Raw genomic sequence first — 13,598 nt, 5'->3', positions numbered from 1 at the left:
AGCCACACTACCAGGGCTGGCTGAATGCAAGTGGTTTATTGTTGGGGATGAACAATGGCCAGGATGGGGAAACCAGAGTGCATGAGCGGGGGGTTCCAGGCAGGAGTGGGGGTTCCAGGCAGGAGTGGGGGTTCCAGGCAGGAGTGGGGGTTCGAGTGGGGGTTCCAGGCAGGAGAGGGGGTTCCAGGCAGGAGAGGGGGTTCCAGGCAGGAGAGGGGTTCCCGGACAGCTGGCTGCGTGGAGGCAGGAGAAAACAAACGTGAGGAAAAACAGGGTAGAAACTCAAACAGATAATGCATAAAGGCTGGAGAGCAAACCGAACTGCGTGGTTCTTGGTTAACACTCTGGCAGGGAGTGGAAGGCTGAGCCGGTACTTATTGCAGAGGTGAGTCGTTAGTGAATGATCGTCAGCTGTCGGGGAGCCATGGAGATAGTTGATTGCCTGAGTGGAGTCAGCTTGAGAAGCTAGACTCCACTCAGGCACCGAGCTGCAGGGGAAAGACAGGGCAGAGGAGCGGATGGGAGACAACCAGACAAACAGGGCAGAGGAGCGGACGGGAGACAACCAGACAGAGACAGGGCAGAGGAGCGGACGGGAGACAACCAGACAGACAGGACAGAGGAGCGGACGGGAGACAACCAGACAGACAGGACAGAGGAGCGGAACTGTGACACTTCATCCTTCCAAAGAATAGGGGACAAATGCTGCATTGCATCATTTCTTTACATTAAACTTCAAGTAATTCTTTTGTTTGTTATTACATTGTAGGCCTTCAATGATTTTGACCAAAGTACCACAGAAGATGAAGAAAATGGGGAAGATGAGGAAAACTCTATTACAGATTATAAAGCGGTAAATTCATACTTCACCCAAGTTTTATCTTGAGTGAATTAAATTCCAACGGTATCAAATGGTCGTTACTGATCTTATCTTTTTTTCCCCTGTAGAATGAAGAATACCTGTCAGATTCTGAAATGGTCTCCGACAGCAGAGCAGCTGAAAACATGGTAAGTGATTGTGTATAAACCTTAGGAGTCATATTCTGCTTTAATCATACACTGTAAAATAACAGTCAATGATTACCTTGACTTTGTTAAAACTAGTTAACATACAGATAAGGGCTCCGGAAATTCCATTCTCAGTAGACTTCACATATGCAAAGTATTTGGCTGCCAAAAATTTTGCTTGTTTGCAGGCGCCAAATACATATTGTTGGCACATTTTTACTGTAAAATTGTTTAATATCATACAATGTGATATCCTGGATTTTTTCACATTCTGTCTCTCACAGTTGAAGTGTACCTGTGATTAAAATTACAGACCACTCTTATCTTCTTAAGTGGGAGAACTTGAAGATTTTTTTGACTGCCAAAGACCTTTTAGCCCCACTGTAGGTTTTAACTCCTCTTCCGGTCATTATTGGTCACAGGCTCATCATTCTTAACATCCAAGTGTCTGTCTTTACACAAGCAGCATCAACCTAAAGTTTTCCTTTCACGTTGTATATTTTTCTGTCATATTCTCCATATAGAACCACATGGTTGTGTAACCAGGAACATGATTGATTTAAAAAAAAAAAAAACGTTATCATTACCATTCTCTGAAAAAATGTCATGATTAAATCAAAAATTCTGTCAGGGTATGTAAACTTATGAGCACAACTATTCTCACCGAGGACGGAGGAGGAGAGGACGGAGGAGAATCTGGAGAAGCTGAAAAGCCTTTGTATCCAGGTGCAACAGTTTCAAAAGGGGAAACATTACTGATGCTGATGTCTTTTCTGTTACGACACAATTTATCGGGAGAAGCAGTTACTAATTTACTTGAAATGCTCAACATAATGCTTCCTGGTATGATTCCTCCATCACATTACATGCTCCAGAAAGAATTTGGAAGGTCATCTCCATATGTTTCACAGTAAGATCTATGATCGTCCAAAGAAAAGATTTAACAGTGCTGTGTTATTGAAAGATGGGCAGCTGGGTCTGATCTATGCAAATATGCTTTTAATATAATTTTCTGTAAACTCAGAGTATACTTAACATTAACTTGGCAAAGTATATCTTGTATAAGTACATAAGTAGTAACTTCAAGTTTACTATAAGAGTACTTTCTTATTTCTTAGTATACTCAAAATATACTTGAATATACTACTTTTTGGTAAGGAAGATGAGGACTTTTATGGATGTGTGACAAAAGCTTGATCAAAAAATAATGTGAGTGTATTTTTAAATACGTAGTAGAATAAAGTTCAACCAAACTCACTATTTCGTTCCGTTTCCTTGTTTTAGCGTGCGTCCAATAATACGGTGCGTCTTATATTTGGCTTGAGTACAGAAATAAACCCCGTAATCCAGACTGCGCCTTATGGTGTGGAAAATACGGTACTTGAATACTGGTTTGTGGTGTTCAGTGTTTGGTCTTTAGGCCTCACGTTGTCTTGCACTGTTTGGTTAAAAGAAAAGTTGCTGTTGATAGGTTTATGCAATTATTGTTCAAGTGTTTCACTTAACTGTGTTTAAAAAAGAAAAAAGAAGACAAGGTCAGTGTTGATGGTCAGACTGTCTTTGGTCACATATGCGACCTTGTTTCTTTCTTGTGGCTGTAAGTCGCTCCTTTAGTTACTTGTGTTTGAATGTAATCCTAATCCTAACAGTTGTGGAGCAAACTGGCTGAACACTTGGTTGCAGTTCATCGTGTCTTCAAAGAGACGCAAAATCGACATTTTAAAGGTTTTAACCATGTTATCTGAGGCACCCAAAGGAATGTTTTTAAGCCTCAGTTATGCACATGTGCACTTTAAGTTGAATGTGGAGGGAGTTCATTTCTGTAGATTAAATGCATTGATGAGATGAAATATTTCTCTGTTAAAACAGGTTCTGTAGTTTCCATGTTTACAATTGTTTGATCTAAAAAGAAATATTAAATCAGTTTGTTATTTATTTGTTTAATTGTTTTGAATGCTTTGTAGGTCAACACAAATTTAGCTTCAGCAAAAGTAATTTCATTTAGGTTGCATCAATAGAACTATCATGTATAGAATATGAAATTTGATCATTGATTATAGATAGAAACAAATTAAACACCAACAAGATGACATAAATAAATATATTTAAAAGAAATGCTTCATGCATGTATAACATGGGTGAAGTATGAAAAAGAACATGATTTGACTTAAAGATTTCAATGTGAAATAATGATGCTCAAACAGCAGATATTAATTAAGGGGATATTGGTTGAAAATGTGTTCAAACCAAAACACAATATAGTTTTGCGCTGTCAGTATTTTTTTTATGCAAATCCAACCAGGTTTTTCTTTCAGTGTGTACAAAACAATTGTTTGCTGCTCAAAGTAAATTTTTCATGTTTATGGTTTTATGTCTGTACAATTATTGAGACCTGAAATTATTCCACGTGTTATATAATCATACAGTAAGCTACTATATGAGGCTGAAGATGTAGCATGAAGTTAGCTCTGGATGATGCATTTTTGTTAAATGATTATTGGTAAATAATTACATTAGGTACATTAGATAAGGAACCAGAACAGGATCTGCCCACCAGGCCTGAGATGAACAAATGGAGACAGATCTTACATTATATGAGGTATAAAATTTTCTATTTTACTTCAACATAATTGATGGCACAATTTACCACAACATATTTTATCCAAATGCTCAATTAACCATAAGTTGAAGAAAAGAAAGAAAACTTTTTTTTGAAAGCCATATTCCTCGTATCCAAAGACTACACCAGTGTTTCAGCGTTTTGCATAAACCCAGACCCACCCACAGTGTGCTTTTTTCACTCAGTATGACAGTTCTAGCAATAACAACACTACATATTTGCTCCATTGCATTTGTTTACGTTTAAACGAAGTAGTGCTGAGACTGCTGTCAGAATGTGACTACCTTGTTTTCATTGCATTGAAAAAGCCACCACCATTCATCCAATCTGCTGCAAACTCCACACTGCACTTCCTCAGGACCCCAGCAATACCCCTACCAAGTCTGAACATGATCTGATGTACCCTTGTCAAGATATGCAGGTTTCAACTCTAAAAAACTAGCTTCTAACTGTTGATTGCATCATCATAGACATTCTAGAATTCAAACCACATTTAAATCATCACAGTGTAGAGTCAGTTCTGGACAGTCAGTGTCTTACGGATTTCAGCAGGACAACAGGACTATATCGAAGCTAGCAAGACATCGAGATTAAATTCAGCAACAACCTTTCGACAAAGTCCAAAGAAGTGAACATTTTTGAGGTAAGTGACTTCACTGTTCTGTTTGATGAAGCAAACACCAGAGGAAACATTCAGAAGGCAGTTTTAAAATCTGTTTTTCTACAACTCTGTAATAATAGTAATAGTTCACGCTGTTTCCTAACTTATAACATGGAATCCAAAAGGAAATTATATTATACTATCCAGCAATACTTTAGTTTTTGTGGTACAACTTGTCTTACCTGCTCAATCAGTTACTTAAATTCGTCACATTTTCTTTTTCATTTTTGTTTACCGAGTGTTTAATGTTAAAAAAATGATTCTGTATGTTTTGTTTTGTATTGCACATTCTCGTTTTTTGTGGGGAATGTGTGCTCAAAGATGAGACTTTCATGACTTCAATGATTTTTTAAATTTCAAGTCACCTGTTTTCAGAGATTATTTCATCGACTTGTCCTGTAGTTGAAACGAGAAAAGACGGTGAAAAATTCATGTTTTATCTGTATTAGTTCTTGAGATATTGTCATTTAAACATTACCTCAGATGACTGTAATATGTAAAAAATGTGCTGGAAGTGGATAAACAGACTTTAAAGAAATATCTCAAATATCTTGATTTGTAAATAAAAAATCTGAAAACATTCAAAAATATTCGTCAGCAATTTATAACAACATTAGTCAGAGCATGTCATTATAGGTGATTAAATGCAGATAGATGAGAAAAACAACGGCAGTTTGATCATTTAACATGACATTTTCAAAAATAAACAATGCCGAGGACTTTCTAATTGTTTTTAAAGGCATTCTAGAATTTATGTCAAACACAAAAACTCTGAGCGGAGACACCATTTCACTTTATTTTACTGAGTTATTTATTAGTTTATTGAGTAGTTTAGTAAAACCAACCTCAGAGACATCCATATTTCAACAAAATCCAGATAAGCAAACTTTTGTGAGGTAAGTAACTCCACTCTTCTGTTTAATGAAGTAAACACTTTGGAGTTTCTGAGGAAGCATCCGTGTAATTTTACTGCAATACTGTCCAATATGCCTTATAACACAATTCAGAACAGATTGTAACACTCAGTGCTGTTGCTTTGTGATAATTGGTTCAATATTTAGCAAATTTGATAAAAAAAACTGAGATCACAACAGTGTGGTAGATTACCAACGGTTTAACAAGACATCCATAGATTATGGTTCTCTTTTGTGTCTGTTTCACTTTCAGTCTTCTGTGACGACATAAAAATGAACATTCAGAGTTCATCCTCATCGCCTTCCTCTGAGGGGAGTACCACAACGCAGCGTTCCAAAGTCCCAAAAGGCTACACGTTGGTGAAAAACCTGGGACGTGGAGGCTATGGAACAGTGCTGGAATGTGTGGAAGACAAGACTGAAGAGCATGTGGCTATAAAGATGCCCGAAAGGAACAATCTAGACCGTGAGGTAGGACACTGATTTCAGCTGAAGAGTGACACAAAAAGACATTTTCTGTGTGTGGGGATTGTCCGGTTTCAATCACTTGTTTTGACAATTGTTATGTTTTCTATTATTATTGTAATGAGGTAAATAACTGTTATTATTCATTAATCTCCTTATTTATATCACTATCATTATCAGCATATATATTATACATCATATATGGAATATGCGTGAACACACTCTCACACACACACACACACACACACACATACACACACTCCCTCCTTCATACACACAGAGAACAGCTATTTCTGCTTTCATTTCCATTTATTTTTTACCTTTCTTTTCTCCCTGTTTCGTCTTTGTTGCATATATAATCGTTATTACTCATTATTATTGTTTGCTCTCTACTTTGTTTAACACTATCTTCTATATTGTAAAAGTGACCTGTTTGTATGTCTTTAATGTTCACTGTTGTAATAATAAAATTTATTAAAAAAAATAAAATAAAATAAAAAATAAACATAAAAAAAAATAATGTACTTCATAGTTGTTGAGAAGAACTGACTGGACTATGTGGCTCAGCAAACATATTATGTCTCCACAGGCGGAAATCTTGGAAAAGCTCATGTGCCACAACTCGGACAAGTCCAACATCATCAAGTACAAGGGAGAAGTCTTTGTAAAAAGTACGCGGCTCCTGGTGTTGGAAAAACTGGACATCTCCCTGTGGGACTATGTACGTGGCTTAAAAGAGCCAATGCCACTGGAACACGTCCGTACCGTTATTCAACAGGTGTGACCTTCTATTGTCTCCCTATATTTATCTCCTACAGTGGTGCTAGAACCAGCATCGGTGGTTCAGGAACCTTTACAACCTCTACTTTTATTGCCATGTGACAGATTTCTTCAACTCCTGACAAATGTTGTTGTTTTTTCTTACAGCTGGCCGTGGCTTTGAATACGACAAAAAGTGCTGGCATAATCCACGGTGACGTGAAAATGGACAACATCGTGATGGTGGATCATGTGAAGCAGCCCTTCAAGGTCAAACTCATTGACTTTGGTGTGGCCAAGTACACGTCCGAAGCCAAAGCAGGAGAGCTACTCCAAATACCTGCATTTAGGTATGATAATACTGTTAAGTTTTCACCACTGAGAAATCTTTAAATCAGCACTGTCTCCTTACTGTCTACTGTGTCACATCTTCATTTGATGTTTTTTCCACATTCAGAGCTCCAGAAATCATCCTGGGCCTGCCGTATTCAGAGGCCATCGACGTTTGGTCGTTAGGCTGCATGATGGCCTGGATGGTGGCTCGTATTGCTCTCTTCGGAACAGAGTCAGAATACTGGATAGTGAGTAAATTACTGTAGCTGAAACGCATTAGACGCCGTCACACGATTAGCTTCAGGTCTAACGTGGTGTTGTGTTCTGTCTGCAGCTCCGACAAATGATCAGTCTGCTGGGTCTGCCGCCGCAACATCTCATCGAGGCTGGTCGGAGATCACGATTCTTTTTGAAGAAAAAGTGTAGTGGCTTGTGGCGGCTGAAGGTACAATACTCCTACTGTGATTTTACCACTGACCTTTACTCGCTCAATAAGATGAAGGCTTTAGTAAGCATCATTGTTTTCTTCTTTCAGACTCCGAGAGAGTATTTTGGGCTCTTTGTCATGTACAGCACCCCCAGATGTCACACGTTCCGCTCTCTGGATGAAATGAAAACGGTAGGTAGTTTAGGAAGCAGCAGCTAGTTGCTGAAGAGTGATGTTCATTTATTGTATTCATATTTCAGGTTGAAGGTGACTTGACCACTGTTGTACTTCCCAAATGTTTTCTGCACCAGGTGTATTCTGAGACGGATAACCCAGCAGAGGCTGATGAGAGGAGGGAGTACATCGAGCTGTTGAAGGCGATGCTTCAGTGGGATGAGAAGGACAGAATCACCCCCAGTGGTATCCTCAACCACCCTTTTATCACCAAAAGCTACCTCAGCAGCAGCTCCCCCACCAGCAGTTGGTAAGTGTGCTTCTATTTACTTTGTACACAGGTTGTGGGATATTAACAGCCCAGCAAGTGACAAAACTCTGATATGGACTTTTGCTGATTTGCATGTTTACATTCTCTGCTTGTCGGATGTAAACCCAACAGTGTGTGTTTCCTTTTTTTAGCAATGAACCTAAACCCTCCACCAGCCTGTTCATCATGGTTAAGCCTGCAGACCCTGAAAACAGAATTGACCTGACAGGCTTACCTGATGAGGACAAAGACCGGGAGGACAAGAAGAGCAGCGAGTATGAGGACATTGAGGAGAGTGATGATTATAAAGCTGCTAAAGACATTGAGGACAGTGAGAGCAATGACACCAGCAATGTCAGCAAGGAAGATCAATTCAGGAAGGTCGAGCAGAACCATCAGTACACTGAAGACAGCGAGAAGGAGCAAAGCAAGAAGAAAAAGAAGAAAAACTGCTTCCAACGCATCTTGTCTTGCATGAAGAAGACGTTCTGCTGCTGTGTGTGTGTGTCTGATGTGATGGACTGAGCAGCACCAATGGCCTGCAGTCACATTTCAGTCTCACAGGTCCTGACCTCAGTAACCTTCGCTGGGTTTATTGTTCTCTTTTTTTTTTTTTAAATTGTTTGTTTATTTTTCTCTAGTGTTTTGATCTGTTTTCTGTATAATATCCTGCTCTCTCCCTCCTTTACCCTCACTCCAACCGGTCGAGGCAGATGGCCGCCCTGTCTGAGCCTGGTTCTGCCGGAGGGTTCTTCCTGAAAAAGGGAGTTTTACCTCCCCACTGTCGCCAAGTGCTTGCTCAGACGGGAATCCAAAGGAAATTTTGGATTTGTTGGATTTCTCTTTGTAATTTTCTTTACTTTTCTCATTGAAGTGTCTTGAGATGACACATTTCAACTTGTAAATAAAATTTATTGAAACTGAATTGAAAGGTTCACCCAAAAAGTGTCTGCATTTTGGTGACATGGTTGTTGCTCACAACTGGCCTGAGTCAGTCATGGCTTCTCAGTTGCCATGCAGAGCAGAGACTCTTTTGTTTGTTTGTTTTAAATGTTCATCACTATTTTTGGTGAATTTTTGAATTTGACATATTAAATACAGTGACTACAATGAAATCTGACAATTTTAAGCTTCTTTTCAATATTTTTCTCAATGTAACCACACAAAACTGATGGTATTTATTACAAACAGTCGGAAAGCTGAACCATTGTTTCCATTTTTACAGTGTGTGGCTCTAAAAAAACATTTGTATTTTGGAGATTTTTTTCAGAGAAAGCATGCCTTTTAAGCACAGTAGTGTTAAGAGGGTTAGAAGTGACAAACATATCTCATTGCAATGAGTGATAAAGTTATTTTTCCTGCACTCCGCAACTTACAAGTCTCCAAACTATCAATCCTAACCATTTGTATTCCTTTACATTGGATATCTCTTTTCACAGATACAAAATCACAAAGTGCTTTATAGGGCTGGCCCCAATAGTGGTTTCTGGCCTCCGAATATTCGGGCCCTATTAAAGACGAATATCCGAATATTCGTTCTGCCCCGGCGCGGCGGCTGGTGGCGGCTGGTGGCGGAGATAGCCCGAATATTCGGATCCGTTGGTCTGGTCTCCCGGATCCAGATTTTGCCTTCGTTTTGTCTTCAGTTAAACTGAAGAATTCCCAAACAGCAGGTCTTCAGCATGTGTTTATGCAACGAAGTGAAGCGTGACGTCAGAGTGGGCAGCCACCCGGCCATTCGGGTGGTGGTAACAAACACGAATGGAGGAGCCGAGATGAGCCGAAGAACACGACGGGATGAGCCGAAGTGGGCCGAAGGCGCAGGGAAGAGACGCAGTGTTGCCAACTTAGCGACTTTCTCGCTAAATCTAGTGACATTTCAAAGCTCCTAGCGACTTTTTTTGTCAAAAGCGACTAGCCACATATCTAGCGACTTTTTCTGCTGTTTTGGAGACTCTGACAGGAAAACTGGGATCATTCTGCAGTTACTGTTTTCAATGAGCAGCAGGTGCTGCTGTGAGCTCCTCCCCATCTCAAAGCACAGGCTGTCAGTCCAGTAACCCCGCAGCAGTCCCAGTGTCTGATTAGAGGACACATCGCTCCGCGGCCAGATGGCAGATGAAACACGCATGCGCAAAGTCACTGCAGATCCCATCCAGACTTACGGAGCCATATAAACGAAAATGTTTCTTCACTGACATGCTAAAATAAACCACAGCATTTCGCCTCTGTTAAAAATATTTTGGGTTTTTTATACTCACTTTTTGGTCTCTTCCACAACGTTATTCTCTCCTACAACGTTGATTACAATTACATGCAAACTGAGAAATATGCAAATTAGGAAATGACGTCATTTAGCGACTTCTAGCGACTTTTAGGACAGCCAACAGCGACTTTCCTTACTGAGGAGTTGGCAACAGTGAAGAGACAAGCTCCGAATAGTTTCGTCTGGGGGGAGGAGGAGGTGATCACATAGACATATGTCTTATATGTTATAGACATATATGTGTTTATGTGATCACACGACGAGATGAGCCGATATGTGCAGATGTGGGCCGAAGGCGGAGGGAAGACAGTAACGCCGCATATTCTTTCTGCTCCGTAACGTCCGAAGGGGGGGGGGGGGGGGACCAAAATTAATATCAGGATACCGCCGTAGCAAATGAATATTCAGATATTCCGGATATTCGGGTCCAGCTCTGGTGCTTTACAATTATAATAAAACAAATTAATGTAATAATAAAATAAAATGTTTATTACCATCAGACCCTGTTCTCTAATATCATTAAAAAAAATTTAATTTCGAAAATAGAAGACGAGTAACAGTTATTATTAGCAAACTTTATAATGTGTTTTACGAATATGCAACATATTTTAACATACTATTATGCTATTTTAACACTAATAATAACATATTTTAACATAATATGAAGTATTAACCAAGTCCATGATGTATTTTCTTTGTATTATACTAAAAAAAACTTAATGGAAGCAATGGCAAAATTTTTAAAAACAATTAATATTAGCAAACTTTGTAATATATTTTACTCATCAGCAATGTGTTCCTTGAAAACCATGGAAGAAATTGGTCATGTGGCCAAATATTTTTGAAGAAGTATCCATTATCTTCCCAGTGAAGAGAAGGAGCACATGGAGTAACACATTTTAGTGCATTGAAAGAATTGAACTTTCCGAACACTATTATGGTCAGAATGGGTCATGCTGCCACCTTGTGGTAAAACCTAAAATATTTTTTAACCTGTGTATGTATACCCTGATCACAAATGCTGGCGGGCCACAAAGAAATTCGACAGTGGGACGGATTCGGCCCTCGGGCCGGACTTAGATAAGATAATATGCATGGATCATTCCAGAACTGGAGGACATTTTACGTCCCATTCATCAAATTTCAAATAATCCATGTAACAAAATATTAAAACACGCAGTTGTTGTGTAAATGTTCTTATCCTGAGACCAAATCTAAAAAAAAAACTATAGGAGAAAAGAATGTTTGAAAATATTTTTTAAAATACCAAGTAAGTCTGGAGTTCCCCTTAAAGGGGAACTTCGGGGTTTTTTTCAACCTGGGGTCTGTTTTCATATGTCTTTTCATACATGTGAGTGATGGAGAAATGAATTTTCGACATAACTGCAGTATTTAGCCAGGCAGGCAGTTTCGCAGCTCAGCTAGCAGCTCAGCTAGCGAAAAGTATGGGGCAACGTGCCCCCCCGCGTCAAAGTCCGCCCCAACATGCTTTTTTTCCCACACTGACCGGCTCGGATAGTCTCAACGAGTGTCCCACAACATACTAGAGATGAGAAGTGAACGAAAACCTCCACATTACTTGGCGATCGCTATTTGTTGTGGTCTGTATCCAAATCTCAGGACGCTAGAAAGCAAATCTTGTTTTGGCGCGATAGCTCGCGCCAAAACCAGAGAATCTTGGAGGAGAATATATTTAGGTGACACTTTTCTCGGTCTGTGGCTGCTGTGTTAAAGACACAGAAAGACTCACCAGCTCTTTAAGTATCAAAATAATCCTGCTGTCATTTCACCGATTCTAACAAAACATTACTCCATAGATGCTGCTTTCAAACACATATCATGAATCTGAAATCATTAAGAGGAGGACCTCCATTGTGGGAAACAACAGACGCTGTATTTGTGAGGAGTGCGGTCAGAAAACCGGCATCAATACAGACTGAGTGCTGGAGGGCTTTATAATCTACTCCCACTTCAGGTTGGTTATTTTAAAAGACACTCTTTGGGTTCCTTCATCCAAACTGGCAAACGGAGGCAGAGTGTGTACAAGATGGAAAGGGTTTGAGCTGAATTCTTGGGGCAGTTTTGGGGGGAACACTGGCTTGGATCAGTGAACACAACATCGTAACTGAGGCAGCTTGGTCTGAATTTTGTAGCACTTCTTATTTACACATGTGCTCCTGAATACATTTTACATTTCACACACGTTTATGATGACTTGCAAACGTCACTGGCACCATCAGGTCGTGACTGTAACACACTGTGCTCTCAAAAAGCCTGATGGCACTCTTCAAATAGTCCTTTCCTGTATTTTTAAAAATGACTGTAGACTAACTTGACAAAATTCACTTCTCTCAAAGTAGACATTTCAGTGTGCTACTGACCTCCCCCGGGGTGGAGATTTGCCGGGACGTCCTCGCTTGCTGAGCAGAGTTGGACCTCGGGGGGCTGGAGCTCCTCTCGTCCTGGAAATCAGAGTCTGAGTCAGTATCCACATCTCCCTCTACACCAGAATCGGAATAATAGTCTGAATCTGAATCTGATTCTGAGGTGTACGGTGGGGGGATGAGACTTATGTGAGGCTCTGGAGGGTAATGCAGTGAGCCAGAGGTGGACGGCTGGGGGCTGGTGCTCCTTTCTGGCTGGGCAGCGTGTTCCTGTGACAGATAACTTGAGGTCAAACACTGTTGTCTAAAAATGCTGACTGACTGGTGATTTCATTTGGCCATTTGTTGTATTTATTACAGTTACGGTAAGCTATCCTCACAGGAGGCAGCCGTCTGTGAAAACACATTTCAGCAGAGTGTTTAGGACGACTGACCTCCGGCCGGGATGGTTCCTCGCCTCCACGCTGAGAGCCAGAAGGGGTGCAGGACCACTTGGCTGGAGGCTCCTGGTGGGCTGCTGTCTCGCTTTCGCTGGTTAGAAAGTTGAGAGAGGAAGAAAGGGAGAAATTTGAAGAAATTTGTCATTTCATTTCATGCACAAAACGGTTTGTCAAAAAAAATGTATACATTAAATGAATTAGATTAAAATGAAAAAGATATTCCACAAATCTGTTACATTACGAAATTCAATCCAAATATAATAGCAATGCATTCCATGTTTTACTATTTAAACCTATTTAATAGTCAGCAAAAACTTGTGCATTTTTCTTGAAATAATTAAGAATTCCATCCATCTATGCATAATCTATAAACCACTCAATCCTCTGTTGGATCGTGGGAGGCTGGAGCCTATCTCAGCTGACTCAGGTCAAGGGTTCGCCCTGGACAGGTCAGCAGTCTGTCTCAGAGCTACAGAGGGAGACAGTTGATAAGAAAAATATGTTAATTTTCAAAACAACAACCTTCAGTACCATTAAAACAACCCTGAAACATACAGTGCCTTGTGAAAGTATTCGGCCCCCTTGAACTTTTCAACCTTTCGCCACATTTCAGGCTTCAAACATAAAGATATAAAATTTAATTTTTTGTCAAGAATCAACAACAATTGGGACACAATCGTGAAGTGGAATGAAATTTATTGGATATTTTATACTTTTTTAACAAATAAAAAACTGAAAAGTGGGGCGTGCGATATTATTCGGCCCCTTTACTTTCAGTGCAGCAAACTCACTCCAGAAGTTCAGTGAGGATCTCTGAATGATCCAATGTTGTCCTAA

General features: G+C 39.9%; 1 protein-coding gene across 1 annotated transcript in view; it reads right to left on the bottom strand.

The window, feature by feature from the left end:
- The window catches only part of LOC127535517 (myosin-K heavy chain-like), a 98,056-nt gene extending 85,468 nt beyond the window's left edge, over positions 1-12,588 (bottom strand). The window contains exons 1-2 of the transcript XR_007944352.1: positions 12,491-12,588; positions 12,319-12,399 (exon numbers count right to left, since the gene is read on the bottom strand). The gene's annotated coding sequence lies outside the window, so the exon portion shown is untranslated. The remainder of the gene's footprint in view (positions 1-12,318; positions 12,400-12,490) is intronic.
- Positions 12,589-13,598: the final 1,010 nt, after the last annotated feature.

This window comes from Acanthochromis polyacanthus, chromosome 9 (genome assembly GCF_021347895.1).
Source record: "Acanthochromis polyacanthus isolate Apoly-LR-REF ecotype Palm Island chromosome 9, KAUST_Apoly_ChrSc, whole genome shotgun sequence".
Classification (NCBI taxonomy): domain Eukaryota; kingdom Metazoa; phylum Chordata; class Actinopteri; family Pomacentridae; genus Acanthochromis; species Acanthochromis polyacanthus.
Note: the sequence above shows the minus strand (reverse complement) of the source record. Positions and strands in the feature narration are given on the sequence as shown.